Below are 5,628 nucleotides of genomic sequence, written 5' to 3'. Positions count from 1 at the left end.
ACAAACTTGTAAGAAGTTAAGAATTTTAAAGAGAAAAATAGCAGTTAAGCAAAAGAATTTCTAGTTGTAGCATGGTCAATTATATGCAAGATGGTTCTTATTATCTTTGGACATATACATTTATAGACAGATACAATTTACTACAAAATCAAAGCAAATGTGATCATTTCTGAGAGATGTTACATTAAGATGTTCTTTGTAAATTATAGTAGTGATTCCTTTTCGTTGTTCTGTTTAAAAGCTCGAGAACTATATTTATTTCTGGGATGATATTGGATAGAAGCTCTTTACTTCTCAATATTCAAAATAAATTCAGATGATGTGTTTTGTGAATTAAAATGTAGTAATACTCTTGCAAAGTTGATAAACTATATAACATTATATTTCTGATTCATTAAAAAAAATCAAGGAAACCATGTGAAAGTGAGATCCTCATTTGTAACACAAAAATATAAAGGGACATACTTTCCACTCAGTGCAAGAACAGTGTAGATTTAGATATAAAAGGTTTATGCTATATTTATTTTTTAAAGTATATTCTAGCGATGAATACTCCAGTGCCAGCAGGGTACTTCCTATCATGGGATGCCTCAGGAGAACCCAAACATTGCAGTGAGGAAACATTCTGGAGAGTGCTCTGGGGCTTGGCCAAGGTATGTGGCAGGGCTGTGCTGTGATATTATCCTGCTCAGGTCCTAAAGCCTTTGAAAGCTGCTCCCATAGAGGAAAATTTGATCAAAAATTTGAGCTGCTGTGTCTTACAAAACTGACTAAAAAGCAACACATGGTGCCATAGCTGTTTAAGTAGGAGTCTGGGCCTTCATCTGTATAGTGTAGTAGTCCAGCTTTAAAGCAGATCTGTTACTGGATAATGTAGTGCTTTCATATTCCGGAAGGTTGGAGCATTGGCTGCAACAGCTTTAAGATGTAGATTTGTTCTTTTTCAGCTGGCAAATCATACTGGGTACATCAAAGCTGACTGTGACCAATAGAGAAAGAGAAGAAAAAGCCAAAGATCAGTTGAAGACTTGTAAGAATGACCAAACACTGACTGAGCTCAAGATCAAAGCTGAGGAGGTTGTGTCATTTGTAAAGAAGAATGTTCTAGTGGCTGGAGAATTTTAATCTAACAACATAGCTGTTCTGGCAAGGGATCACATCTAAGGTCTTCTGGGTCGGTGTGATCTGGTTGGAATGCGGATGTTTAGTACACACATCATTAATTCCCCTGGCTGGAATACAGACATGCATTTAGTACATACTTTTAATCCCAAGAATGATGTTTACGGATGGGGAAGACAAACTGATAAATCAAAGAAAGATTTGACAGAATAGTCAGAGATAGGATACACCCAACTCTCACTAGATTAGATAGAAAAAAGAGGTTCCTGAAGAGTGAAGAGTTGAATGAATTCAGTCTGTCAAAATCAGAGTCTTATTCAGTCACTCAGTTCAGTGAATGCAATGTAGTTCAGCTGTGCTACTACAGAGGAGTTGATTTTAGTTCCATTCAGTTCCTGAAGAGGGCGTTGAAGTCAGAGAATATCAACAACAACAACAACAACAACAACAACAACAACAACAACAACAACAACAAATCAGAAGATTAGAATAGATTACCAGATTTAGTTTGAGGCCAAGCAGAGCAATTCATTGAGAACCTGAGAGAAGCCAGATTGAATCGATCAGCTCAGATAAGAATTTGAGACAGAAGAGTTGACTTGAACCACCCTCCCAGAGTTCAGAAAGAACTGGAAAGGATGAGCTTATTTGGCAGTAAGTCTCAGAGATGACAATTTCATTTGTCTAATAGCAGTTATATTTACATGGAGGTTTTCTGCTTGCTATGGAATCCTAAGAAATAGAACTTTATTATGTTTTCTCTTTTTCTCCCTTGGTCAACCTTCTGCACTCAAAAATAGAAAAATCAACATTCCTTTTCCTAGTCTTCACCTGTGTCTTCCTCCCTGTTGTGACAAATCTGGATGGCTTCCATAGGTTTCTCCTGCTACAAGCTCAAAACAGGCTTTCTTATGAGCTTGACATGTTGGAAGAGAAAATAGATGTTAAATTTCTCCATACATGCGTCACTTTTTCAATGTGTAAGTTAGACATAATGTCCCTCTCTTCCTATCTAATATTCTTTCTAAATTTGATTTAGAAAAGTAGCATATAGTTACCTTAGTATGTGTTACATAGAATGATTATATTTGCTTTAAGCATTAAGGGTTTTGCTATCTTGAGTGTGCTTTCATTTTTAGTTGATTTTAGATTATAGAAAGAGAGGTACTTATTATTATTATACTGTCAAAATGGCAGTAAAAGTACTATAACTAAAAAATTACATGTGAAATGAACTTCTAAATATGGGGAAATAGTTCTAAAGCAAAATCATTATGTCCCTTAACTTGGTAGTCGCACATGAACATTCTAGATAAAGTTGAAATGCATACCAACATTAAGTGATTAAATTGTTTATGAGGTTAGAACAGATGTATGTCTAGAGCTGAGAATGTAGCTCAGTGGTAGAGAAATAATCTAAAATATACAAGCCTAGAGTTCCAGCTCAAGTACTACAGAAATCCAAAAAGTTCTCCCAAAGCTTAGGATGAATCAGATTTCAAAATGTTCATTCCGAAGAATTCCAAAGGATGTCACATTAATTAGAACCAGGTCTCCATTTAGCAATTAGTAGTAGCAATAATTAAAATATCTTCATAATATTTTTATATATGTCATTTTCATTCTGTGTTCATATTTCATCATGAATCAATAATTATATAAATGGCTATTTCCAATAGTGAATTTTTCACAAAATTAGGTGTTGAAATTTAGGGCCTTTGTCTCACTCTCTTTTCTTGAAATAGGTCAGGTTTTCTTCCCTCAAGATAACACAAACACAAGATATTTAGCTCATTACCCAGAATATAATTGAGTCTTGGCCAGAATAGTTTATAAATCAAATATTTCAAATTATAGTAAGATGATACTAAAGGAGGAAGGTAGATGCTAAAATTAGCAACTTTTAACATTGAAGATATAAGCAATGTGCTTGAAAACCTTATGTGCTTCTTTTCCATTGTGTTTAAAACCATAGCAGCAACAAACTACTGTGAACTTTAGTGTACAGATAAACACTATTGAAACAACCAGGATCAAAAAAAATGTTATATAGCTAGGTAGAGCAGGCATAAATAAATATAGCAGTGCATACATGCCATGCAATTTGTATGGAATTCATAGGATATATTGCAGGGAATTCTCTTCTTCCATAATTTGAGTCATCATGATCAAACTCAAGTTGTACGTCTTAGCAACAGACACCCTTACCAAATGAGAGTGCCCATCATATACCTTCCTTTGGTTAGTGTGTGTGTGTGTGTGTGTGTGTGTGTGTGTGTGTGTGTGTGTACATTCAAGCATATATATTTGTTGCAGTAAAAATAAAAGAAGGTGGAACGGTTCCCGAGTATACCCTGGTATTCAGGCTTTCTCTAGTTCCTGTTCCAGTGGACCATTGGAACTAGCACTAATTCATCTCAGTGGTTCTATGTTGCCCCCAGGTAATTTCTGACCTGGGTAGTATGTGAGCTTTTCCAACACAGCACTCTGTCAGACCACCACTCCTTCACTAACAGCTCTCTTGGCATGGTTCTTAATGATAGATATTAATGGAAATGTGATTAAAATTTTTTGTAGTTAGAAGAGAATACAAAGTTTATCCAAATCACGTTGAGATTTTCACCTGTGATTTGAGACTTAGGAAGAATTAGTCACTGACTCCAAGAAGAGAGTGATTATATTTGCCAATAGTAAAAGTTATTATAAATAGAAGTCTGTATACTAGTCAGAGTGAATAGAAACATATATTACAGAAATTATTAATAAATAAATGCCTGATGTTCCAGGTAGAGAGCTTAACAGATAGATGTATTTTGGACTAAAATCTTAGTTTGACAGGTTGCTTACTTATTGGTATTGGTATTAATAAAAGGTGATTAAATTGTTTTATAAATTAACCTGCTAATGCTATGTAACTTGATGATGCCCGCTAGCAAGGGTTTGTGGTTAATTTTGATATTTCATACAACAAGAAGCTCATATTCTTTTAACATTGGTTCCACAGGAATTTTGGATGAATGTCCTGGCATGACAGAGTAGAAAAGCTTAAACATGCTCATGCAGAATTGTTTAGCTTACATCTTTTATTTTTACTTCTTTAATTGTCATAATGGGTGTGATTTTAAGTTTCGTAATTATATCTATTCTCTGGGAGAGATTGCTAGATACAAGCTTTTCTGGTTACAGACTAGAGAACACAGTACTTAGGGAGAAAGGTTTTGTCTTTGTGTTTGTAAAAAGGGTGATTAGGCTTTAGACACCTTCCACAGTTATACAGATTAGATTTGATAAAGTTAGACCTCCTGAAAAAAACTAAATTCAAGAGAATCAAACAAAAATATCTGGATACCAAAACTTTTGTTTTGAAAATTATATATTGCAGAATGTACCTGTTTGTATTCCTGATTTCAAGGACTTTCAGCTGGGTCTAGTCAAGACAGACATCAGGCTACAACTGTTATCATTTTCCCTATCCCCCACACCTAAAGATATCTCAAAACTCACATACAGCTTGAAAAAGTTATCGAAGAGTCATCACCCCAATTCCCAAAACATTGGGAGGTTAAAAGTGGGTATTCTAAGGTAGTCTTTCTAGAGAATTCAGAAATGGTCATAATTTAGTATGGAGGAATTAACTAGAATTGATTCTACAGCCATAATCTCATTTGGTAGAAATCTTTATATTTGTTACTAAACTAAAGGTATAATATTTTACATTGGTATAGAATTTATTTGATACAAGTTTAGATTTTCTTTGATATTAATTTCTTATCAATTTAAAATAATATTTTTACTCTCATGTATAGGCATTTTGCCTATTCAACACATAAAGTATACAAGGCTTATACCCAGTTCTTTACTGCTATTAAAAACAAAAACTAGTCCAAGATGATTAAACATGTGAGTTAAAGGCCAGATAGCAAATTCATGGCTGTAAGTTTATTGTTAGAGAACTTTCAGTATAATTTATTGAGATAATTGACAGGCAACAGTCCAGGTTACTTACATAGTTAGATGGTTTTCAAAAACATCAGAAATCCACAAAATGTGACACTTATTGTTATTTATCATTTGTTGAGACATGTCTGTTCCAAATAGCCCCCCTTTGGTGGGTTCAAAGAAGAAATTAAACATCTCCACCTCCAGGTGAGGTGATGTAATGTAGTAAGACAATGCCTAGGCAAAAATTCTTGTACAGACTACATACTGTCCAGAAAAGGATACATTGCTGAATAAGTGGCGTGATAATTTCTGCCAAGCCAGAATGATCAGTCCTTCGAAATTCTGTGTTTCAAAAAGTCTGGCAGTGAAGGGGATGGAAGGGGGTAGGGGGTAGGGGGTGAGGAGCTTATGGGTAGGAAACTGGGAAGGGGAATAACATGTGAAATATAAGTAAAGAAATATATCTAAAAAAAAATTCTGTCAGGTGATCCTAGGTCAGAAGGCTGAAGACTTGTTCTCACTAACAGGGGACTGTACAAGCTGACTCTTCATCCCGTTTCAGTA

The 5,628-nt window shown here is 34.8% G+C and overlaps 1 pseudogene; it reads left to right on the top strand.

The window, feature by feature from the left end:
• The first annotated feature begins 655 nt into the window (after positions 1–655).
• On the top strand, positions 656–1,858 carry LOC116905587 (annotated as a pseudogene).
• Positions 1,859–5,628: the final 3,770 nt, after the last annotated feature.

The sequence above is a fragment of the Rattus rattus genome, chromosome 7 (assembly GCF_011064425.1).
Source record: "Rattus rattus isolate New Zealand chromosome 7, Rrattus_CSIRO_v1, whole genome shotgun sequence".
Taxonomy (NCBI): domain Eukaryota; kingdom Metazoa; phylum Chordata; class Mammalia; order Rodentia; family Muridae; genus Rattus; species Rattus rattus.
Note: the sequence above shows the minus strand (reverse complement) of the source record. Positions and strands in the feature narration are given on the sequence as shown.